Raw genomic sequence first — 26,496 nt, 5'->3', positions numbered from 1 at the left:
AAAGTAACTAGCAAAAGCTAGCTGTGTTCATAATAAGAATGTCTATTTATTAATGAACATAACAGGCCGGTTACCACGGGAGAAACAGGAAGGCCGGTTACCATGGGAGAAACAGGAAGGCCGGTTACCACGGGAGAAACAGGAAGGCCGGTTACCTCAGGAGAAACAGGAAGGCCGCTTACCTCAGGAGTAACAGGAAGGCCGGTTACCTTGGGGAAACTGGAGCGCGAATTACCTCATGCAGCTCTTGTCCACCTTGTAGTGGCCATCTCTAGGATGAGATTAGTAAAAACTAGAAGCATGTCTCCAGCCTGTCCTCGCACATGAAGCAAAACTATGGGAAGGGAAAGTAATGCTCAAAAATAAATTACTGGAAGAGCAAAAGAAGACCAAAATTATTTAACAAGAAAGTGCCTCCCTGAAAAAATGACAAACCATTTTCCTTTGTTTTGAAATCTATATATATAAATTGGTCGATCTGTCATTCTGTCTGTCATTCTGTCATTCTGTCATTCTGCCTGTCATCGCGTGTGCGTCTGGTGGGCTATGCGCTCGAAAGTTACAGGGCGTACCTACGCGCGCGTTACCTCCAAAGAAAGCTTATGCTTCCAAGACGGTTTTAAGCGTATTTACGTTTCGGCCGGGCTAAAATCACGCCCGCGGTATCCCAAAAACCTTCAACATTCCGCTCATTAGCATCTCATTATCCGCTCATTAGCGACAGAGTGACCTCGAGGTCGACCAATCGTATGGCGGCTTGCTGCCGCGTGCGGCCGGGCCCTCCTACGGTCGAGTGACGGGACGATTGACCAATCCTACGCTTTGGTGACCTGACGGTCGACCAATCGGTGTGTGTGTGGGCGGGCCTTATCGTTCTGAACCGAGGTGAGTCGCCGCCATCTTGATTCCAAACTTTAAATTTCTTTTTCCCACTTTCTGCGTCTTTAAAAAAAACGTTGCTTTTAAAACACATATTGTTTTAAAAAAAAATGATTTAGAAAGTTATTAACTTATCTAATCTCATTCATTTTCCTACCTTTCCCCGTTTTTACAGGTAGGCCTCGAAGCCTCGGCCTCTCCTCCGCACCCACGCCCAAGCTAGGCACCTCCCGGCCCCACTCGAAGGCTGGAGGGGCGGCCTCAGCCCAGCGCCGCTCCCTTACTAAAGGGTGCGCGCGCAGCAGGAGCAGCTGAGACGCGGCGTCTCTCTCGCTGGCTCGGCCGGGGGGCGGGGCTTGGTGAGCGTCAACGGTTACCCTGGCAACCGGGCCCGCCGGCCATCTCGCACAGCCGCAATCTTCAAGCCAACTCGGGAGGCCGGTGCTCGGAAGATCGCGCCTCCGGAGTTCGGTGCTTGGTTGGTTGGGGGGGGCGAGTCTCGGGGGGGCCAACCTCGGGAGTTCGGGGGGTGGGGATCAGGGGGCTCAGGAGTTTGGGGGGACGGGGATCAGGGGGCTCGGGGACTCTTCCCCTCCCCACCCCCCCTCTCTCCTCCCCCCTCCTCCCCTCCCCCCTCCCTCCCCTCCCTCCCCTCCCCTCCCCCTCCTCCCCCCTCCCCTCCCCCTCCTCCCCTCTCCTCCCCTCCCACTCCTCCCCTCCCGCCCCCTCGCCCCTCCCCTCCCGCCCCCTCGCCCCTCCCCTCCCCCACCCTCCCCTCCCCCCCCCGCCCTCCCCCTCCCCTCCCCTCCCCCCCGCCCTCCCCTCCCCTCCCCCCCGCCCTCCCCTCCCCTCCCCTTCCCTCCCCCTCCCTCCCCTTCCCCTCCCCTCTCCCTCCCCTCCCCTCCCCCCTCCCTCTCTTTCCCCCAGTCGCTCTCTCTCTTCCCCCCAGTCGCTCTCTCTCTTCCCCCCAGTCGCTCTCTCTCTTCCCCCCAGTCGCTCTCTCTCTCTCTTCCAACAACAACATGCCCTCGAAAAAGCCTCGGCACCGCCGGGCACTTCAGCTAGTATCTTAATATAATGACATAAATCAATTTGAAATGCATTCTAACATTATTAGGGCGAGGAATGGTATCATGGAAGATAACAGTGGTTTATGGGAAAATGGTGGAGACTCCTAGTAGGAGCAGAACTAAATGGAAGAAAGTATCAACAGTATGATGCTCCACTAAAGGAGAGGCAAGCTATTGGCCGATCTGGTCTGACTAAGATCAGATATTTTGCACTCTTTATATGGACAGTATTATATTTTTGTTTATGGCAGCAGTATGGAGAGAAAATGCACAAGCAGTGACCTAATGCCTAGTACACAGTATTCTGCAGTTTGGAGACCAACCCAAAGCTTGTTTTAGAGACTGTTTGGCAGGAGTGCAAACAATAATTCATATGGTGGATGGCAAATCATCCTGTATGTCACTGTCCAAAACAACCTAGTATCCTGTGAACGCAATATCATAGTCTGGTATCCTGTGAGGGCGTATTAACTCAACGCTAACCTGCAATGAAAAATAAGCAGTCAAAAATATATTTTTTAAATGTCATATGATGAGATTTATACTAGGTGCCTGTCAGAGAATTATTGTCATTAAATCTATGGGCTCAGTTGATGATGTTCTGTTCTGTTTAATTACATGATCTGAACCCCTCACCCAGATTATTATCTTGTAATCTATTGTCAAACATGAAGGTCCCTCTCTAAGTTAGTTTGGGTCTTACACTGCATACTGGAACATTGGAATTGACTGATAAACATAACAGCTTGTTCTCACTAGTTCTGTCAGTTTTATTGGAAATCATTTCTGCCCTAAGGTAAAGTAATTCCCAGTCGCATTGTTCTCCCTGACATGCTTAAGTTCTGAGAGCTCTTGCCAATATATTCTCATCATTCAGTCATCACTAACATTCTTTGGTTCATTTTAAATTGTGACTGCAGTGTTTAACCAATTTCAACATAATATTTAAGGATAATATGAAATGTTTTTTCTTTTTGACATTCTGTAGCGCAAAAATGCCCACAGTGTGTGGCGCTTCCTCAGATCCTTGCAGACAAGACCATCTCCATGGAAGTTTTCTTGGCACCTACAAGTATAGGAGCCATGTGTCCTGATGCAGAAAGCCTGCCTGCTGCAGCGGGGAGCTCCCATGAGGCATTCGTCTTTATCTGGAAAACAAATCAGGCAAAAATATGCATTTGAACAGCACAGATTCCAAACTCGAAACAGGCATGTCTGCACTCATAGCTCCAGCAGAGGATTAATAAGATTCCAGATGCTTTTTTTCCCTGATCTTCACCACACACGAGTTGTAATTTGTAACCAGAAGAGGCACATAGAATGTGTGTGCAGCTGGCAACACAACACGATAAATGTCTCCACAAGTCAGAAACAGATTCATTATTAAAAGAAAGACTACCGGACATCTCAAAGTGCTTTACAGCCAATGAAGTACAGGAAACTTTCGATTTACCGGCACCTAAATAACCGGAAATCTAGGTTAACCGGCAAAATTCAGGAGTAGGTTCAGGTAAGTTTTACTTCATATTGTACTTCCTTTCTCCATCTGTTGCTGTGCAAGGGTGTGGCTGCAGCTGTTGCTAAGCTACAGAGACGCTTGGAACTTGTGGCCATTGTTCTGAACCTGTTGCTAAGCAACAGGGTTTGTTGCTTTATACGGAGCTCTCATCTCTCCGTATCTTTTACTATAGCTTTCGGTTATCCGGAATTTTTGATGAACCGGCACCACGTCGGTCCCGTCGGTGCCGGATAAAAAAAGTTTCCTGTAGTGTGTGATGTGTAGTCACTGTTGTAATGTGGGAAATGCTGCAGCCAATTTGCACACAGCAAGCTCCCACAAACAGCAATGTGATAATGACCAGATAATCTGTTTTCGTTATGTTGGTTGAGGGATAAATATTGGCCAGGACACCGGGGATAACTCCCCTATTCTTCTTCGAAATAGTGCCATGGGATCTTTACGTCCACCTGAGAGAGCAGACGGGGCCTCGGTTTAATCCGAAAGATGGCACCTCTGATAGTGCAGCACTCCCTCAGCACTGCACTGGAGTGTCAGCCTAGATTCATGTGCTCAAGTCCCTGGAGTGGGACTTAAACCCACAACCTTCTGGCTCAGAGGCGAGTGTGCTACCCACTGAACCATGGCTGACACTGACACTATTGACAAAGTCACGTGTGGGAAATATTTATCTCATCACATGCCAAACTATGCTATAATCAACTTCTAACATTGTTAGGAATTTTCAATTATTAAAGTGTAAAATACTCTAAAACCTCACTAAGTCATACCTTTGTTTATGTTTTAGCATTCTCTAAATATAGGAGATGGACTCACGCCACAACAACAACAACTTACATTTATATAGCACATTTCAACATTCCAAAACATCCCAAGGCATTTCAGAGATGTATTCAGACAAAAATGGATGCCAAGCCAAAGAAGGAGCTATTAGAACGAGTGACTAAAAACCTGGTCAAAAAGGTGGGTTTTCAGGAAGGTCTTAAAGGAGGAGAGGGAGTTGGAAAGGCGGTGAGGTTTAAGGGAGGGAATTCCAGAGCGCATGGCCCAGACAGCTGAAAGCATGGCAAAGGGGGTGGGGGATGCACAAGAGGCCAGAATCGCAGGAATGCAGAGTTCTTGTAGGGCTGGTTACAGAAATAGGAAGGGGTGAGGGTATGAAGTGATTTAAACACGAGGGTGAGAATTTTAAATTTGAGACGTTGGGGGATCTGGAGCCAATGTAGGTCAGTGAGCACGGGGGCAGTGGGTGAGCAGGACTTGGTGCAGAATAGGACATGCTGGAGATGCTCTGGCTATCATTGGATAAGTAAGAGTGGAACCAAGCAAGGGGGGTCCCAGTGACCTGGACAACAGAGAGGTGTTGGAGAAGGATGATGTGATTGACTGTGTCAAAGGCTGCAAAGAGGTTAAAAAGAATAAGGAGGGCAGTGCACCACATTCATTGATTAGGGCCATTTCGGAGCTGTGGTGGGCAGAAGCCCAATTGAAGAGATTCAAAGGTAGAGTTACAGGAAAGAATACACAGATTTGGGTTGTGACAATGCGTTCTAGGATTTTTGAGAAGAAAGGGAGGTTGGTGATGGGATGTTTGTCTGCAAGGAAGCAGGGCTGAGAATTTCTTTTTTGAGGAGGGTGATGATGGTGATTTTGAAAGAGAGGGGGTCAGTACCTGAGGAAAGAGAACCATTTACAATGTCAGCTAGCATGGAGACCAGGAAGGGAATGGGGTCAAGGGTGAAGGAGGTCGCTGTCATGGGCAAGATGAACAGAGAGAGGGCACGAGGGAAGATAGGGGAGAAACTAGAGAAAGATGTGAGTTCAAAGCTAGAGCAGTGGGGAGCCTTGGGGGAGGTTTGGCTTGGTGGACAAGGGAAAGGGAAATGCGGCAGATCCAGCTGAACAAATGGTCTCATGCTTAGGCTGGAATTTTCCCATAAAAACAGGTGGGTTTGGAGCGTGGGGGCAGTTAAATTGTTAAAAATCGGATTCCCGACCTGATCCCGTCCACTTCCGGTTTTAACGGAGGTGGGACAGAAGCGGGCAGCCAACCCGCTCCCAGCGAGCGGTACCTTAATTTAAATATTGTAATGAGGCTGGAAGCCTCTATTTTCCCCCTCCATTTTGTATTTAACTGCCTGTGGACGGGTTTCACACAATTCGTGAAACCCGGCAGTTAAACCGAGGCGGTGATTGTGGATCCAGGAGGTAAGTGGCTTTCTAGCCACCTCCTGGATCCAGGGTCCCTGCTTAACCCACCCTCCACGATTGGAGACCCACCACGAAGCCTCCGATCGCCTTCCCAGGCCTCCAATCCCCACCGTGAGGCCTCCCCCCACCCCTATAATCCTCTGCTGGCCAGCCCCAATCCTCTATCCTCCTTGCCGTCCTCCCCCCACCCCGACCCCCCCCCCCCCGCCGATCCCCGATCCCACTGATGCCCGGCCGACCCCCTCTCCTGATTGTTCAATCCCCTCCCGATCGCCGACCCCCTGCTGATCCTCCGACCCTCTCCTGATCCCTGATCTGATCCCCTGCCGATTCCCAGCCCCTTCCCGATCTCGAACCACCTGCCGATCCTCCAGCGGCCCACCCACCCCCCGGCGACCCCCCGACCCCCCACCTCAATCCCTGACCATGTCGACCCCCGACCCCCCCACCCCCAACCATGCCGATCCTGCAATCCCTCCCCCGGACAGACCCCTCACATCTGAGGCCTACCCGTCCGCAGCCAGCCAACCTCTCAACCTGGCTGGCTGCGGGCGGGAATCCAAGGCCTCACATGCAAATCAGGCCTTGCCGTTAAAGTCGGCAGGGCCTGCGGAAAACCTGGCCTCCCGGGCTTCCTGCCCACCTCGGAGGCCCCCCCGCCCCCAACCCATCTCCCTTGAGAAAATTCCGGCCTTAGTGACAAAGTAGTCCATGAGCTTCTGACACTTGTTGGCGGTGAGGGTGGAGGGGCAGAGGAGAGGGATTTAAGGAAACAGTTGGTGGTTGAGAAAAGAAGCTGGAGGTCTTTGTATTGAAATGACAGTAAACTTTAAGGGCTGGATATATACTGGGCCTGGTTGTGTAGGCTTGGGGGGGGGGGTGGTGTGTGTGGGGGGCAGAGCTTCAGATGGGAAGCCTGGAAGTCTGGGTTTCCCCACGTGTTGTGGAGATTTAACTCCACAGCTTGCGACTTTTGGCCCTGACAGGTTCCCAGCCCAGAAGTCAGCCTGATTGAATGGTTTGGCTTCCAGTTGGGTGGGGAGCACTCCAGAGGAGGCCGCAGGACCAGGTAGGTCCGATCCCCGACACCGGTGGGGGGGGGGGCGGTGCCATGGTCCGAGCCCCAAACCTGGGGGGGGCGGTCCGATTCCTCAGGGAGCACGCCTGCTCCTCCTGGCCCACAAGGAAGCCCGGGAAACCCGGCTGGCCACAGTAAAACGTACAAAGAAGGTTAAATCTGAGGCTTCCAGCCTCATTAACATATGTAACATGCCAAGCCGCCTCCTGTGAGCGGGTTGGCTGCCCGCCCCTTGTCCCACCTCAGTAAAACCCGGAAGTCAGCGGGTTGGAGCCAGCTTCCTGACACGCTCAGAATTTTAGCCCATTTAACCCCCACCCGCACCCAATCCCACCCGATCATCCATCTTAAAATTCCCTCCTAAATGTGATCTGTATTCAATGCAACTTCAACACCTCATTTCTAGCATCAAAGAAATCGGTTGACAGTGCATTGCAACATTACTTTGCCATTGAGATGTCAGACATGTGGCGTTATAGGGGGTTGAAATTCCTTGAGCCCTGCTCCATTTCTGGAGGTGTGACAGGGCAGGATTTCTGGGCACCAGTCTGGCCTGCCTTTGATCCCGTCCCAATTTCAGAGGATAGAGTTTCCTACATAAAGGCGACGGGCACCTGTGCCATTTATGGTGTTCATCAAGCAGGGAAATTGGAGCTGCATCTTGCTGTTCCGTCAAGGCAGTCTGTTGCGACTGAAGATAATTTTCTTTTGAAAAAAAGGAAGACCCCATTCTCTTGTTGCTGCTTTCCTAATGGCAATCGATTGTTTGATTGATTGATTGCTGCTGGGTAATGGCATTGCAGGCTCACCTTTGTAGATTGGCTGCAAGGAAGGTGGAACTGGTGGCAGCCATCAGTCTGCTAGTCCCACCTCTTTAAGTGATATCAGGCTAAATGGAGGGTGGGTGACAGAAGGGCCTGTCCCTCCCTTTGGAGGTTTTTGGTTGTGAGTGGAAAGGGGTGGAGACTTGTCAGAATCATGTCCTGCCCCCAAATTCTAGCCCCTCCTCACCTGTCCTATGCCGTGTTCTTCCCTCCCAGGCCCAGGAATTACAGGGCCACAATTTATTTTCTGAGAATGAGGTATTATTGCTTCTTTCCTTTCCTGTGCCATGCATCATCTTCTGTCAGAAAGGTGGGTAAAACGGCATCCTGTTCCAAGGCCTCCACTACTGCTGCTCTGAAGCTGGCCACCAGGAGTTTGGAAAGAATGGCCTTGGCTGACTGTCTTTGCTTCCCTGAGGTGGGGGTGGCCTGGCTGCTGCTTGTCACCTCTATCTGGCAGCACAGCTCACCATATGGAGAATCATGGCTAGGACTTTACACCTTATCACCTCATGATACAGCTCACTCAGGCTCCAACGCACTGTACTACCTGTGCAAACATGGTGGCTGAAAATCTGGGATCCCGCTCCATCACCCTAACAATGCGGAGCTGGAGTTGCGTCCCGCCAGTGACCAACTGCCTGACCAGTTGGAGTAGCTGGGGTTAAGTCATTTGCATTGTGACAGTGGGCACCCACACCAGTCTCAGCATATCTTGGTGCCTGTTGGGGAGAGTAGAAAAATGTGGTGTGTTCCAGCCACTTACAGACAAAGCCAGTAGGTCCAACCGTGAACAGCAGAAAAGATTTGAAATCATAAAGCCATAGAGTCATAATGGCACAGAAGGAGACCATTCGGCCCATTGAGTCCGTGCCGGCAATCCAGTCAGTCCCATTTCCCCGCTCTATCCCCGTAGCCCTGCAAGTTTATTTCCCTCAAGTGCCTATCCAGTCTCCCCTTGAAAACATTGAGTGTCTCCGCTTCCACCACTTCCTGGTCATCACTTGCTGCGTAAAAAAGTTTTTCCTCACATCCCCCCTGTATCTCGTGCCCAAAACCTTAAATCTGTGTCCCCTAGTCCTTGTACCATCAACTAATGGGAACAACACCAACCCACCTCCTTTTAATATGTCAGGCTGCAAAAGGGCGGACACGACTATTGCCTGTGCCACCCCACCCCACACCGCCCTTGGAGGAAAGCTCTATGACTGTATTCTCGGGGGCAGAGACCCGGCGTTACTGGGTCTTACCCCGATTCCTGCCCTCACCCACTCCAGTTATACCGGCAGTTCACCCCAGACTCAAGGAGATTTGAGGCCCTGGAGTATCATAATAAATAATGATTCCTTGGCCCCAGAAAACAGATTTTCTCCAACAAAGCACCAGTCCACCTGTTGCAGTCAACAAGTGATGCTATTTAATGTTTCTGGATACACAAATGTTGAGTATGCAAGTGGTTTAGTATGTATTAGTTGCTGGTGCTCTAGAATCTGCAATTTATGTTTCAGGATGGCATCCAGTACAAGCAGTATTACATAAACAATGGGGCATACATGGTTGTTTAAAAATCATAATTGCAACTCTAATCCTCTGGCTGTGAGATTTGTTACCAACATCAGGGGATTTTCTACAAAACAAAACTACATTGCCTGTACATGGAAGTTAATTACTCAGCCCTCCCACCGCCAGTAAAATGCTGGCCTGCAGCATCCGGTGCTGCCAGAGGTGGCCAGTTATGTCCACTGTTGATGACACTGTTCTTCTACCAGTACAGGGTTAAAAAAATAGTTTTTGTGTTGGAGCTCTATGTCTCTGGAAACACCAGTGCTGCATCATTTATAATTAGCAGGTAAGCCAAAGTAGGAGCTGCTGTCAGTTCTGATAATCAGGGTGACTTTATCCATACCACGACTGCCTTCATTTCACAATTGATAATGGGGTTGTAGACAGTTGATGGCGCTGCTATAGAATGTGGGTTACAGTTTATTGTACCTCTGCATTTGATTTTATCATCTTCAGTTCCAATTACAAAGCCTTCCTCGCAGATGCATAAATAGCTTCCAAAAGTATTTTTGCAAACTTTGCTTTGAGGACATTTATCCACTCCAAGTTTACATTCATTTACATCTAAAAGACAAAGACCATAATAGTATAAAGAGATTAATGAAATGACATCTGTTATCCCTTAGTGTATGTTTTTATATATCACATACACACTCAAATGTGCTTTCCTAATACACAAACTAGTCTAGTGGAAATCCTCCATTCACTTAACCACTCCCCTTATAGCAAGGCTCATGACATTGGTTGACTGGGCATCTCCGCAGAGCAACACAGCTGAGATTGGGAACTCAGAAAAATGAGGATTCAAGCCTGCATTACTCCACTCCACTGCACTTCATGCGACACCTCTCTAAGGGCAGAATCATCTTTTGTGGTCCTCCCCATCACCCCAAATGACAGACTTGTTAACTGAGTAACAACAGAAAACACTGGAAAAACTCAGCAGGCCAGGCAACATCCATGGAGAGAGAAACAGAGTCAACGTTTCGGGTTGAAACCCTTCTACAGGACTGAGAAAAAAAGGCAGGAAATGAAACAGATTAAAAGGCAGTTTGGGGGCTGGGAAATGGGGAGGTGATGAAAGAAGAGACATTAAGAGATATTCAAGGTGAGATGAGATAGTAATAGGACAGGTAAAGAAACAAACAATGGCTCTAGATGAAGTGTGAAATGCGCTGGCAGAGTGAAGGACAGCTGCCATGTGGGAGAGAGAGAAAAAAAAGTGTGGATAAAAAATATAAAAACATAATAGGGGCCGAGGTTATGATCTGAAATTGTTGAACTCGATATTGAGTCTGGAAGGCTGTAAAGTACCTAGTCGGAAGATGAAGTGCTGTTCCTCAAGTTTACGCTGAGCTTCCGCAGAACAATGCAAGAGGCCGCAGACGGTGAGGTCTGAGTGAGAATGGAACGGTGAATTGAACTGACAGGTGACCGGAAGCTTGGGGTCACCCTTACGGACTGAACGGAGGTGTTCTGCAAAGCGGTCACCCAATCTGTGTTTGGTCTCCCCAATGCAGAGGAGTCCACATCGTGTTAACTGAGTACTTTGTATCCATTTTCACAGCAGAGGAAGAGGCCAAAATACCAGCGTGACAAGGGAACTTAAAAATAAATTGAGGGGAGGAATTTAGTGGATTTAATACAAGTTAAAAATTGATGACGGAGAAAATAATGGGACTTAAAACAGAAAAAGCTCCACGACCTGGGTATTAAAAGAAATAGGTGAGGAAAATGCAGATGTGTTAATCATATTTAGTCAGTATGCATTTCAAATGGGAAAGTCTTGCTTGACCAATCTTATTGAATTTTTTGAGGAGGTAACAGAGAGAGTAGACAAGGGTAATGTAGTAGATGTAATATATCTAGATTTTCAAAAGGCCTTCGATAAGGAACCACATAATAGACTAATGAATAAGGTCAGAGCATGTGGAGTCAGTGGACAAGTAGCAGAATGGATAACTAGCTGACTTCAAGACAGAAAGCAGAGAGTAGGGGTAAAGGGTAGCTATTCAGAGTGGCAGAAGGTAGGAAGTGGTGTTCCACAAGGATCAGTGCTGGGACCACTGTTGTTCACAATTTATATTAATGATTTAGACTTTGGAATCAAAAACACAATTTCTAAATTTCATATGACACCAAATTTGCAGATGACACCAAAAGTCAATACTGAGGAGAACTGCAACAAATTACAAGAAGACATTAATAAACTTGAAAAATGGGCATATAATTGGCAAATAAAATTCAACACAGATAAATGTGAGGTAATGGCCCAGAAATTCCAGAACGGGGCTTGCAGCGCGTGCAAGCCCCGTATTTGCACTTACCCCGCGCTCGTGCCGATCAGCTTCTGGGACGCCTGAACTTGCAGAAATAGAAAGCACATTCCCGGGCAGCGTATGACGTCACGCCACCCAGGAGTGCAGCCAGCGCGAAGCCAGGAGCGTGCAGTGTAAGTGAGACACGCCCCTTGAGGTCTCAGTTTCACTGGACACGCCCCCAATGTTTCTGTCAAGCTGCTAAGGATTTTTACATGCAAAGCAGCAGTTTAAATAGGTTTTTGGAAGTTTTTTGAAGATTTTGGTAACTTTTATAAACTTTTTAAAATGTTTACATTATTTTGAGTAATCTGAAGTAGTTTTAAAGAGAATTAAAGCAATTTAAAGACTTTTAAAAGCCCTAAAAGAATTTTTTAAATTCCATTTATTTATTTAGCAATGTCGTCGTCATACGTGTCTTCACACTGTTCCCTTTGGGGAACTGTATGAAGTGGTGGAAGGATTTATGGCCGTGATTAACGCTCATTCCGTGACCGTAACCATCTTTGAACCAGCCATTAGGGCGGTTAGTCCTATGGCGGGAGGGTTTTACGGGCTCCCACAAGCTATACAAGGAGGGGGGGCCACCCACACCCACGGACGCAAATATCCCACTGGATGTCAACCCAGAATTTAGAGCCGGAGCTCCGACTCCACTTGCCGGGACTGTCTGGAGCGGGGTTCGAAACCCTACCCTGATCTGGCCCAGCGGCGGGGATCCTACCACTATGACAAAGGCCCAATCCAATTAGCAACGTGAAATGGCAGCATAGGGCTCCAGTCACGGGGAGGGAAAAGACGCAGGAAACGTATGGGTGTCACCTTTTGTGCGGAATGGGCCTTTTGCATAGCAGTAAGCATCCCCGCCGCTGGGCCAGAAGGAGTAGGGTGTTGAACCCCACTCCAGACAGTCCCGGCAAGTGGAGTCGGAGCTCCAACTTTAAATTCTGGGTGGACATCCAGCGGGATACTTGCGTCCGTGGGTGTTGGTGGCCCTCCCCCCTCAGATGGGTTGTGGGAGCCCGTAAAACCCTCCCGCCATAGGACTAACCACCCTAATGGCTGGTTCAAAGATGGTTACGGTCACGGAATGAGCGTTAATCACGGCCATAAATCCTTCCACCACTTCATACAGTTCCCCAAAGGGAACAGTGTGAGGATACGTACGATGATGACCTCTTGCGCAATGCACCTCCTTGGGCCCTCAGTCGCAGATGCGAGGGGGCAAGTCGTGCAATTGTTAAATTTTTTATTTTATTGACATGTAAAATGTTGGCCCAGTAATTCCCTTCCAAATGCGCTAGTACGGTCGGGGTACTTACGCATCTGGCCGGATGAAATGCCGGTTTTCAGCATTCACAGTGCATGTGGGGAAAACCGGCATTTCCTGTCCTCTGAACGAAGGGGTTCAGAGGCAGAACGCGTGCGACTGCACAGGCAGCGCGTGCGCAGTATAATTCGCCGCTTTCATTAATGCTTTCAGTGAGGTCCAGTCATTACAACTTACACATAAAAAAAGCATGGGTACAGTTGCTCCACAGGCTGCGGAGGAAGATATTTCTTATCGTGGAGCTTCTGAAAGTATGTATGTCTGTATATATTCCTTTGCGTGTTATGTATATATTCCTTTATTTATGTGTATGAATGTATTATTTAATTATGACTTTCAGAGAAAGTAACTTATTGGAAAATCATAATTAAAAACATACATTCAGACACATTAGTAAAGGAATATAAAACATACATACATATACGTAAAGGAATATATGTGGACATACATACATAACTCATTCACACATTCCATTCACACAGCCACAATTGCTCCTTCTACCTACCGTTCTGAAAACCCTTTTAAAAAAAAAATTTAAACTTTAAAACTTACTTAAAATTTCTTAAAATAACTTCCCTCCCTTTCCCAAACAAAAATATTGCATTTCAAAAGCTCCACGATAAAATATATCTTCCTCCGCAGCCAATGAACAACTTTACACTTGCTTTTTCCAAGTGTAACTTCTGAGGACTTACCCTCACGGATTTCATGAATGAAATCCACGAAGTTCACTGCGCAAGCGCTGCCTGTGCAGTCGCACGCGCTCGAGGTCTGGAAATGTCGGCGTTCCCCGCATGCGCTGTTCATGCTGAACGCCGGCATTTCCAACGGCCAGAAGCGTGAGTAAGCCGACCGTACTCACGCTTCTGGCCTGGAATTTCTGGCCCATTACATTTTGGTAAGAAAAATAGGGAAGTCACATATTACTTGGAAAATACAAATCTAAGTGGGGTAGAAGAGCAAAGGGATCTCGAAGTACAAATACACAAATCACTGAAAGTTGCGACACAGGTTAATAAGGCTATAAAAAAAAAAAAAACAAGCACGAGGGTTTATTTCTAGAGGGATTGAATTGCAAGGTTATGCTAAACTTGTATCGAACCTTGGTTAGACTACACTTGGAGGACTGCGTACAATTCTGGTCGCCATATTATAAAAAGGATATAGAGGCACTGGAGAAGGTGCAAAAAATATTTACAAGGATGATACCAGAAATGTGAGGTTATACCTATCAGAAAAGGATGAATCGGCTGGGTCACTTTTCTCTTGAAAAGTGAAGGCTGAGTTGGTGACCTAATAGAAGTCTTTAAAATTATGAAAGGTTTTGATAGAGTCGATCCAGAGAGAGTGTTTCCACTTGTGGGGAAGAGCAAAATTAGAGGTCATCAATATAAGTTAGTCACCAAGAAATGAAATAGGGAATTCAGAAGGAACTTCTTTAACCAGAGAGTGGTGAGAATGTGGAACTCGCTTCCACAGGGAGTGGTTGAAGCGAACAGTATAGATGCATTTAAGGGGAGGCTAGACAAGCATATGAGGGAGAAGGGAATAGAGAGTTATGCTGATAGAGTTAGATGAGGAAAAACGGGAGGAGGCTTGAGTGGAGCATAAACACCGGCATGGACTGGTTGGGCTGAATGGCCAATTTCTTTCTGGCGTATCCTATGTAATCCTATGTAATTTTCCAAAGCTCTCTAGATTCAGAAATTGTGCCTTTGGAATGCAAATGTTACTCCATTATTTACGGCACAGGTACGATGGTTCAAATGGCCTCCTTCTGTGCTGTATATTTCTATGATTCTATGTTTCTATTTAAGAAGTTTAAAGAAACCAGGTAACAACAGATGTGTCAGTTTACCATCAATTCTGGAGAAGTTACTGGACTCATCATCAGCGACAGAGTGACTGAACACTTGGACAAGTATCAACTGATTAAAGAGAGCTGGTGTGGATTTATGAATGGCAGGTCTTGTCTGACTAATCTAGTTAAATCTTTTGAGGAGGTCACTGGCATGATAGATAAGGGAAAGTCAATGGATGTTTGGGTGTTGTCTATATGGAGTCTCAGAAGGCATTTGATAAGGTTCCATACAAGAGATCATAGAACTGAAGGTAACTTTGTGGCATTGGTCCATAATTGGTTGGAAGGTAGATGGCGAATAGGGATAAAGGGAATATTCTCTGATTGGGAGGATGTGACAAGTGGTATTCCCAGGGGTCTGAAGTGGGGTCTCAGCTTTTCACCATATATATTAATGATTTGGATGAAGGAATAGAAAGTTGTACAAGTATGCAGATGATACTAAGTTAGGAGGGCCAGTGAGTTGTGTAGATGGGAGCAGGAAGTTACAAAGAGTCATAGACAGGCTACGTGATTCTGGCAGATGAAGTTCAATGTGGGGAAGTGTGAGGGCATCCACTCTGGATCTGAGAAAAAGAAGTGGGAATATTTTCTTAATGGTGAGAGAGTACGGGGGAAAAATTGGGTTGCTTTGCACCTCCCGTTAGCGCCCTAAGAGGGCGCTAACGGGGCGCAAAGCAACTAGCGCCCGGGCGCGGCGCTGCCCGCGCCTCCCGTGAAATTCAGTGGGAGGTTAGCGGCAGCGCTAACTGGTAGCGCCCCATGGCGCTTCGCCACCGGCGATGACGTCATCGCCATGCGCAGTGCCCCACTCGCGCACCGGCCGCGATCTTCGGGAACGCCCCCTGACTTACTGTTGGACGCTATGTCTACCTGCGGCCGGGGAGTCGCAATTTAAAGGCGAGGTGTGGGGCGGCCATTTTTGTTGCTGGCCACCTGCCAGCACCTGCCTCCGCTCCTGTCCCCGGCCTCCTTAACAGCACCCCCCCCCCCCGTGGAGTGCTGGCTGCGCTCCAAGAACCCGGCAATTCTCTTGAGTGCTGGGCTCTTTTGCCGGCACTCCCGATCCCCGGGGGCCCGGCTGGGCCCCAGGCCGCGCTGCACAAGGCCCCTCCCCTTTAAGAAGGGGAAGAAAGCCTGCAATACCGTGGTACTTAGCGCCGCGATATTGACTCGCAGCGCCCCAAGAGGGATGCGGGGCGCTTCCAGGGATGTGGGACGCTTCCAGGGATGCGGGGCACTTCCAGTAGCGTCCGCTTCCATCTTGGGGCGCTACCACAAAAGTAGTGCCCCAGCGAAGTTAGTGCCCCAAATGGGGCACTACTCAATTTTTAGCCCAAGGAGTTGTGAGAAGCAAAGGGATTTGCTTGTCCATGTACTCAAATCACTAAAAGCTGGTTCACAGGAACAAAAAGTAATCAAAAATACTAATGGAATGTTGATCTTTATCTCAAGGGGGTTGGAAAACAAAAGCAAGGAAGTGATGCTTCCGTTGTGTAGAACCTTGGTCAGACCCCATCTGGAGTACTGCATTCAGTTCTGGGCACCTAACCTCAGGGAAGATATATTGACCTTGGAGTGGGGTACAGCACAGATTCATCAGAATGATACCAAGGCTTCAAGGGATAATTTGCATAAACTTGCATAAACTTGGCTTGTTTAGAGGGTTGAGGGGTGATCTGAACAAGTTCTTTAAAATGATAATGGCATTTGATAGGGTAGACACAGAGAAACTATTTCTGGAATGACTGAAACTAGAAAAAGTGGCATAATCTTAAAATTAGAGCTAGGCCATTCATGAATGAAATCCGGAAGTATTTTTCCACACACAGGGTGGTGGAGATCTGGAATGCACTCCCCAAAAGGCTGTGGATGCTGGGTCAATTGAAATTTTCAAGACTGAGATCAATAGATTTTTGTTGGGTGAAGGTATCAAGGGATATGGAGCAAAGCTGGGTAAATGGAGTTGAGGTACAGGCGAGCCATGATCTAATTGAGTGGCAGAACAGACTCGAGGGGCTAAATGGCATTCTCCTGTTCCTTTGTTCCTACTTGTCTCTGCACATTGCTTTTAAACTTCAGTGTACCTACAGGACAAAAGCAAGAAATATGCTGCTTTTCAACAGGCTTGCAGTTCATTTGTTAGGCCAATTTTACTATGCCATACACAACTTTTTTAACCGTTTCATTTCTAAAAAGAGGATTGACGATGGCACTGCCCCATTTTGTGCTTACTACTGATTTCATGCCTATCAAGTTGAAGAATGTCAGTGTTGGGGAATGAAACATTTTTCACTTTTTGCATTCAGTGTCAGCATCAAGCAAAAGAGGCATGCATACCATCATTCCCTCCTTGTGAGGCTCTACTGGCTTCCTGCACCCGGGTGAATCAACTTTGAGGTCTTTGTCCTCACCTTCAAATCCCTCCATGTGTTCACCCACACTCTGCCTTGCCAAATGACTGAGCATGACACCAAGGAGCCTTAGCAAAATTGAGATTGGTTGGTGGTCAATGGCAAAACCCTGCAGTGACTGGAGTCATATCTGACATACAGGAAGATGGTAGGTGGTTGTCAGAGGTCAATAATCACAACCACAGGACATCACTGCCAGACTTACTCAGTGCAGTGTCCTCAGCCCAACCATCTTCAGCTGCTTCACCAATGACCCCATCTCTGTCATAAGGTCAGGAGTGGAGCTTCTGGATGAGAATTCTATAGTGATCAGCTCCTCTGATAACACAACAACCCATGGTGGTTTACAGTGTGACCTGTACAACATGGCAATGCTTGGGCTGATAAATGGAACCCAAACTGGGCATCAGTGAGCAGGTTATTGCTTGATAGCACTGTTGACGACACCTTCCATCACTTTGCTGATGATTGAGAGTAGACTGATGTGGCGGTAATTGGCCGGATTGGATTCGTCCTGCTTTTTGTGGACAGGACATACCTGGGCAGTTTTCCACATTGTCGGATAGATGCCAGTGTTGTACTGGAACAGCTTGGCTAGAGGCGCAGCTAGTTCTGGAGTACATGTCTTCAGCACGATAGCCGGGATGTTATCAGGGCCCATAGCCTTTGTTGTATCCAGTGCATTCAGCCGTTTCTTGATATCATGTGGAGTGAATCGAATTGGCTGAAGACTGGCTTCTATGATGGTGGGGACCTCGGGAGTAGGCCGATATGGATCATCCACTTGGCACTTCTGGCTGAAGATGGTTGCAAATGTCTTTTGCACTCACGTGCCGGGCTCCACCATCATTGAGGGTGGGGATATTCATGGCACCTCCTCCTCCTGTTAGCTGTTTAATAGTCCACCGCTATTCACGACTGGATGTGGCAGGACTGCAGAGCTTTGATCTGATCCGTTGATTGTGGGATCGCTTAGCTCTGTCCATAGCATGCTGCTTCCACTTTTTAGCATGCATGTAGTCCTGTGTTGCAGCTTCCCCAGGTTGGCACTGTGGTGTATGTAACCTGTTCCACCTTAAGAGAACTTAAGCCTGGTCCACCTTAAGAAAGGTACTACTTTCTTTGGCTGCTGTATACGTAATACCGGTGGTGACCACACCGGTATATAAGCACAGTGTAATAATATTGTATTCAGTATAGTCCGACCTCCAACCAGTAAAGACCTGTTGAATTTACTCTTGTGGTCTGTGTAGTAATTCTCACTATAACACACAGACTTAACAGTGGCGACGAGTCCGATTCTTACCCTGCTGCAGTAATTTCCACGGCGACTTCGTCCACAGACAGGACGTCGAAGAGAGGTTTCCACCCTCATCACCTACGGGAAGACACGTCGAGCGGCAGGCATCGAGCAACCGGAGTGCAGAAGACATCCTGACCTCAAAGCCTCCATCAGCGACTGTCAGCTTCTTCTACTACCTCGTGGTGGGTAAGCCAGGCAGTGACGCGACAGAAAGTCAACCGCGTTGGCTGTACAGACGGGGCTGGGAAGACGGAGGAATAAGGGCGGTGAGGTCGATCGCGACCAGAGATAAGGGCCGGGCCGCTTTCGAGCGAGAGGCGCAGCGCGGGACATCGATCGCGACCGGAGATAAGGGCCGCATTCGGGCTAAAGGCGCAGCGTCTGGGGAAACTGAAGGCGCGAGAGCCGCGGTGAAGCAGAGACAGCGTTGGGGGACTGGTGAAGACCGCCAAGCGTGGGAAAACCGCCATTTTGTGGGTGGAGGACGACGGCAAGAGCGGGAAGCCGCCATCTTAGATAACATTAAAAATACGATAAATTGCTACGATGCCTAAACATGGGAACATTAATGCCTTCGACAGTGATATAGAAGACTGGGCTATGTATGTAGAATGCATACAACACTATTGTAAGGCAAATAAAATTCCTGAGACAGATAAAGCACTAACATTACTAAACTTAATGGGTGCGAAGACATACGGGCAATTGAAACACCTGTTATCACCAGATGAACCGGCGGATAAGACGTTCGAACAGACTGTTACTGTCCTAAAAAATCATCTTAGCCCCACGCCGCTGATGCTAGCGGAACGATTTAAATTTTACGATAGAAGACAGCTGCAAAATGAAAGCAATGCTGAATATTTGATGAAATTACGTAAGCTAGCAAAATATTGTCAGTTTGGAACGGGATTGACAGAGGCACTTCGAGATAGATTTGTGTGTGGTTTATTTAAACAGGATACACAAAGGCGACTGCTCGAGGAGAATGAGCTGTCTCTCGAGAAGGCGGTCACTATGGCAGCAGCACACGAGGCTGCAGCGAGAGGCACGGCAGTAATGCAGCTACGGCCACCGGAACTCGGTACAAACAAATTGGGTTTGAGTTCTGTCAAATGTTATCGTTGTGGAAAGACAACGCACGATCAGAACCAGTGTTGGTCTAAAAACCAAGAATGCAGAACGTGTGGCAGGCTTGGCCACATAGCTAAAGTATGCCGGTCAGGAAAGAAGACCAGCAATAAAAAGTCACCGCAAGGAAAATATGCAAAGGTACACAAGGTGACAAAGAACAGTTTGACTGAACAGAAGTCAGATTCAGACGCTAGCAGTAATGAACTGGATAGCTTAAGAATACACAACGTTGCTAAGGATACAGACCTCCAGACAATTTGGGTCACTCTTAAGATAGCAGGAGTCCAAGTAAAAATGGAATTGGACACTGGATCGGCATTGACGGTCATGAATAAGAAAGATTACAGAAGGTTATTCCAACATATTCCCTTACAGGATACGGAGATTATATTGAAAACGTACACGGGGCAAAGAGTGTACCCCATCGGAAAAATAGAGGTAGAAGTGGTCCACAAGGGCGAAGGAAGCCAAGTAATGGACTTATATGTGCTACCTGAAGGAGGTCCACCACTACTAGGACGGGAGTGGATTAGGAAAATGAATATGGACTGGCACTCCTTGAAAGCACTAACGGTAGATTCCGGGGAAACAGCTGTCAAACCTAAACGATTGTCCAGAATATTGGATGAGGCTAAAGAGGTGTTCCAGCCGGGACTGGGAACACTGAGAGGAATTACGGCAAACATCAAGATTGATGAACATGCACAACCAAAATTTTTTAAAGCCAGACCGGTACCCTATGCAATACGACCTGCGGTTGAAGCGGAGCTGGAAGCACTAGAACGTTCAGGGGTACTGTCTAAAGTAGATTGGAGTGAGTGGGCTACGCCCATTGTTCCCGTTATGAAACGTCCTGCGAACAATAAGCCAGGAGATCCAGGGAAGGTTCGCATCTGTGGAGATTTCAAGATCACCATTAATCCGGTGCTTCACACGGTGCAGTATCCGCTTCCACGGATTGAGGATATTTTCGCTTCATTGTCTGGCGGGAAACACTTCACCAAGATAGACCTGGCGCAGGCGTACTTGCAGATGGAGGTTGAAGAAGAGTCACGCCAATACCTCACGATCAACACGCATCGAGGGTTGTACCGGTACAATAGGCTGGTTTTTGGTGTGGCATCGGCTCCAGCAATTTGGCAGAGGGCCATGGAGCAGGTATTACAGGGAATTCCAGGCACACAATGTTACCTGGACGACATTCTGATCACAGGTGATGGTGATGAACAGCATCTCGCTAACTTGGAACTGGTGCTCAACAGACTGAAAGAGTATGGACTTAGGGTAAATCGGCAGAAATGTGAGTTCTTCCAGAAGCGGATCTCGTACTGTGGTCATGTCATTGACCGGGAGGGGCTTCATAAGTCTCCTGACAAGATAGCGGCAGTTGTAAAGGCTCCCGCTCCGGAGTATGTCTCTCAGTTGAGGTCGTTTCTAGGATTAATTAACTACTACCATAAATTTCTGCCAAATCTATCCACGGTGCTGCATCCGTTGAACGCTCTTTTACAGAAAGGGGTACCATGGGACTGGGGCAAAAACTGTAAGAAGGCATTTCGCAAAAGCAAAGAATTGATCACCTCAGAGGAAGTGTTGGCTCACTTCAACCCGACACTGCCTATTCGGTTGGCTTGTGATGCTTCTCCATATGGTATTGGGGCAGTACTCTCACATAAATTGCCAAATGGCACGGAAAGGTCAGTCGCGTTTGCATCCAGATCATTGACCTCCGCTGAGCGCAACTATGCGCAGATCGATAGGGAGGCCCTTAGTCTTGTATGGGGAGTGAAGAAGTTTAATCATTACCTACAGGGCCAAAAAATTCACACTTCTGACGGACCATCAACCGTTGGTGTCCATTTTTAACCCTAAGAAGGGTGTTTCGGTGATAACAGCACAGCGTCTCCAGAGATGGTCTCTTTTCTTAGGGGCACATCAATGTCAGATAGAATTCAAAGGTACGAAACAGCATGGCAATGCTGATGGCCTGTCGCGCCTGCCACTACCTGAAGATGAAGACACGACGGAAGTTGACCCTGTTGAGTTATTTCATTCGACCATTATCGAGTGTTTACCTGTCACCAACGCAAGTATTGAAAGAGAAACCAGGAACGACCCGACACTGTCCAGAGTCTACGAGGTGACAGTGAAAGGATGGCCAACACGGGGTGATCCTCTGTTACCGGCATTCTCGGCAAGGCGAGACCAGCTGTCCATCTGCCATGGTACTTTGATGTACGGGACAAGAGTGATTATTCCTCCCAAGTTAAGGGAAAGAGTTTTAAAAGAACTACATGAAGGTCATCTGGGGGGAGTTAAAATGAAAAGTCTTGCTAGGGCTTACGTATGGTGGCCGGGTATTGACTTTGCTGGTCCATTCATGGACTCCATGTTCCTAATCGCGGTGGACGCACATTCCAAATGGCCAGAAGTGATCAAGATGAATACCACTACTTCAGAAAAGACAATTGCGGTGTTAAGAACAATATTCGCAAGGAACGGATTGCCAGAACAGATCTGTTCGGACAACGGACCACAGTTTGTATCGGAAGAATTCCAACAATTCTTAAAGAAGAATGGAGTTAAACATTATACCTCTGCCCCATATCATCCGGCGACAAACGGGTTGGCTGAAAGATTTGTCCAGACATTCAAAAAGGCTATTAAGGCCATGAATGATGATCAGATTCCGCTGCAACACAAGGTCGATAAGTTCCTGATGTCATATAGAAACGCCGATCATGCCGTGATTAACCAAAGTCCTGCTATGATGTTTTATAACAGGAGGTTGCGGTCCAAGTTGGACTTGTTAAAACCAAATGTGCGGAGGGAAGTGGAAAACAAACAGTTTCGGCATATTAACAGCAAGACCACTCGAACTTTCGACGTAGGACAACCAGTGATGGCAAGGGGCTATGGAAACGACAAATGGCAGTCCGGAACAATCCGGGCCAGACAAGGACCTCTGATGTACACCGTAGATATTGGTCATAATGTGATAAGGCGTCATGCGGATCAACTGGTAGAGTCGAGAGCAAGGGTCGAACCCATGGTTGTGACAGAGACAGCTGTGGAAGACGTTCATGAACCTGAAGCATCTACCTCGGCCGGGAATGTATTTGATGATGATGACACCCAATACATTGGCAACCAACTAGAGGAGGCACCTCAACAACAAGAATCAGAGACCACTGAAAGGCGTTATCCAAGCCGAATCAGAAAGCCTCCTGAGAGACTGAACCTTTGAACTGTTATACCTGAAGTTATATATGTATATATGTTATGTTTATTTGGGGATATGACTGTTAAGCTAAAAAGGGAGGATTGTGGTGTATGTAACCTGTTCCACCTTAAGAGAACTTAAGCCTGGTCCACCTTAAGAAAGGTACTACTTTCTTTGGCTGCTGTATACGTAATACCGGTGGTGACCACACCGGTATATAAGCACAGTGTAATAATATTGTATTCAGTATAGTCCGACCTCCAACCAGTAAAGACCTGTTGAATTTACTCTTGTGGTCTGTGTAGTAATTCTCACTATAACACACAGACTTAACAGGCACCTCATTTTTAGGTACGCCTGGTGCTGCTGCTGGCATGCTCTTCTACACTCCTTATTGAACCAGGGTTGGCCCCCCTGGCTTGATGGTAAAGTGAGGGATATGCTGGACCTTAAGGTTACAGATTGTGGTGGAATACAATTCTGCTGCTGCTGATGGCCCACAATGCCTCATGGATGCCCAGTTTTGAGCTGCTAGATCTGTTCTGAATCTATCCCATTTAGCATCGTAGTAGTGCCACACAACATGATGGAGGGTGTCCTAACTGTGAAGACGGGACTTCGTCTCCACAATGATCGTGCAGTGGTCACTGCTATCAATGATAGATGCATCTACTAGAGGTGAGGACGAGGTCACGTAGGTTTTTCTCTTGTGTTGGTTCTCTCACCTGTCGCAGGCAGCTATGTCCTTCAGGACTCGGCCAGCCATGGTGCTACCGAGCCACTCTTGATGATGGACATTAAAGCCTCCTACCCAGAGTACATTCTGTGCCCTTGCTCACTCAGTGCTTCTTCCAAGTGATGTTCAAACATGGAGGAGTACTGATTCATCAGTTGAGGGAGGGCGGTAATCAGCAGGAGGTTTCCTTGCCCATGCTTGACCTGAGAATTCAAGGGGTTCGGAATCAATGTTGAGGACCCCCAGGGCCATTCCCAACTGTATCCCACAGTGCCACCACACTGGTAGGTCTGTCCTAACAGGAGATGGCGATGGATGGATGTTGGGAAAGGTATGATTGTGTGAGTATGACTATGCCAGGCTTGGCTTGACTAATCTGTGGGACAGCTCTCCCAATTTTGGCACAAGTCCCCAGATGTTGGTGAGGAGGACTTTGCAGTGTCAACTGGGCTGGGTGTGCCATTGCTGTGTCCATACCGAGGTTCAATGCCAGGTAATCTGTCCAGTTTTATTCTTATTATTGTGTTTTGTAGCAGTTTGTTATAACTGAGTGGCTTGCTAGGCCATTTAAGAGTCAACCACATTGCTGTGGGTCCAGAGTCACATATAGGCCAGATGGCAAGATAGGTAAGGATAGCAGATTTTCCTTAGTGAACCAGATGGGTTTTTATGACAATCCAATAGTTTTATGGTTACTATTCCTGATACTGATACTAGCTTTTTATTCCCAATTTATTTAATTAACTGAATTTAAATTCCCCAGCTGCCATGATGGGATTTGAACTTACGTCTATTGGATCATCAGGTCTCATGAATTACTAGCCCAGTGACATTACCACTATGCTACCATGAGTGTTCAGACAATGCTGAGAGCAGGGCCGGGAAATCATTCCACATTCATTTATATCTTAAAAGAAAAAACTAATTTATTATCATCTGATCTTGTCATTAACATTCATTTTGCAAGGACTGGTATGAACTATATGTGATTACTTTAAAATATTATTTACTAGGTGGAGTGCCCGGTGGTGCCGAGGGAACTCAAGAGCCCGTTTTCTTGAGGGCATGCTGTTATGAAAAAAGAAAAAATAATTTTTATCTATATATATCAATGAGTCTGTCCGTCTGTCCGTCTGTCTGTCTGTCTGTCTGTGTGGGAGAAGGAGAGAGAGAGAGTGGGAAGGAGAGAGAGAGAGGGGAAGAAAGGAGAGAGAGAGAGAGGGGGGGGAAGGAGAGCGAGAGAGGGGGGAAGGAGAGAGAGAGAGAGAGAGAGGGGGGGAAGGAGCGAGAGAGAGTGGGAAGGAGAGAGAGAGAGAGGGGGGAAGGCGATGAGAGAGAGCTGAGAGAGAGGAGGAAGGAGAGAGAGAGAGAGAGAGGGACAGAGAGAGGGGGAAGGAGAGAGAGAGAGGAAGGAGAGAGAGAGAGAGGGAAGGAGAGAGAGAGAGAGAGGGAAGGAGAGAGAGGGAAGGAGAGAGAGAGAGAAAAAAGAGAGAGAGAGAGAGGGGGAAGGAGAGAGAGAGAGGGGGAAGGAGAGAGAGAGAGGGGAAGGAGAGAGAGAGAGAGGGGGGAAGGAGAGAGAGAGAGAGGTGGGAAGGAGAGAGGGGGGAGGAGAGAGAGGGGGGAAGGAGAGAGAGAGGAGAGAGGGAAGGAGAGAGAGAGAGAGAAGGAGAGAGGGAAGGGGAGGGAGAGAGAGAGGAAGGAGAGAGAGAGAGAGAGGGGGGAAGGAGAGAGAGAGAGGGGGGGAAGGAGAGAGAGAGAGAGAGGGGGGAAGGAGAGAGAGAGAGGAGAGGAGAGAAGGGAGAGAGAGAGAGGGGGGGGAAGGAGAGAGAGAGAGAGAGGGGGGGAAGGAGGAGAGCGAGCCGATGCTCCTCCAGTCGATGTGTTGCGGGCCGACCCCCAATGAGCGCCCCGATCCACTGAGCTGGAGCCCCCGTGCGCGGCGTAGCGCCTGAGGCCCGGCCGGGCTCTCGGGCCGCGACTTACCTCAGCTGAGCTTTCGTTTCGGGAGAGAGAGAGAGAGAGAGAGAGGGGGGAAGGAGAGAGAGAGAGGGGTGGAAGGAGTAGAGAGAGAGAGAGAGAGAGAGAGAGGGGGGAAAGGAGAGATGAGAGAGAGAGAGGGGCGGAAGGATTTAGAGGCAGGCCGCGGTGACCATGCGCGGCCTAGCGCTTCAGGCCCGGCCGGGCTCTCGGGCCGCGACTCACCTCAGCTGAGCTCCCGCTTCGGGAGAGAGAGAGAGAGGGGGGGAAGGAGAGAGAGAGAGGGAGAGGGGGGAAGGAGAGAGAGAGAGAGAGAAATTCCTGAATCAATACTAATGAATCAACCAATTTCCTCACCTCCATTACATTTTTTTAGCTTCAGGCCCGACCGGTCTTTAATGGCTGCCACTCACCTCAGCTCAGCTCCCGCTCGGCTGTTTGAAGGATTAGGCCCCACCCACAACGCCATGAAAGCCCCCCCGTGCCCCCGTAGGATTGGTTAACCATCACGTCACTCAACGCTAATGAGCGGTAGGATTGGTCAACCGCTAATGAGCGGATTTTGTCCGTTTTTTGAATGTTTTTTGTATACTGTCCGAACAATTTTTGTCTGACCAAAAAGTAAATATGCCTATGACACTCCCCTAATCATAAGCTTTCTTTTGATATAACATATGTGTAGGTACGCTCTATAACTTTTGAGTGATGTCCCGGACAGACAGACAGACAGACAGATAGAGACACAACGATCCTTTTATATTATCTTCTTATCTTATCTCTATCTATCTTATTTTATCTTCATCTATCTATATTATATATATAAATCGGTCGATCTGTCTGTCTGTCATTCTGTCTGTCATCGCGTGTGCGTCTGTCGGGTATGCGCTCAAAAGTTACAGGGCGTACCTACGCGCGCGTTACCTCCAAAGAAAGCTTACGCTTCCGAGACGGTTTTAAGCATATTTACGTTTCGGCCGGGCTAAAATCGCGCCCGCGGTATCCGAAAAACCTTAACATTCCGCTCATTAGCATCTCATTATCCGCTCATTAGCGACA

The 26,496-nt window shown here is 48.0% G+C and overlaps 1 long non-coding RNA gene across 1 annotated transcript in view; it reads right to left on the bottom strand.

Moving 5' to 3' along the window:
• Positions 1-2,695: 2,695 nt before the first annotated feature.
• The window catches only part of LOC147122801 (uncharacterized), an 89,420-nt gene continuing 65,619 nt past the window's right edge, over positions 2,696-26,496 (bottom strand). The window contains exon 2 of the long non-coding RNA XR_015080339.1: positions 2,696-3,097. This is a non-coding gene — a long non-coding RNA (uncharacterized LOC147122801). The remainder of the gene's footprint in view (positions 3,098-26,496) is intronic.

The sequence above is a fragment of the Somniosus microcephalus genome, chromosome 2 (assembly GCF_052327205.1).
Source record: "Somniosus microcephalus isolate GS21.2 chromosome 2, FLI_Smic_1.0, whole genome shotgun sequence".
NCBI lineage: Eukaryota > Metazoa > Chordata > Chondrichthyes > Squaliformes > Somniosidae > Somniosus > Somniosus microcephalus.
The sequence above is the reverse complement of the archived record's forward strand: the minus strand, read 5'-3'. Positions and strand labels throughout refer to the sequence as shown.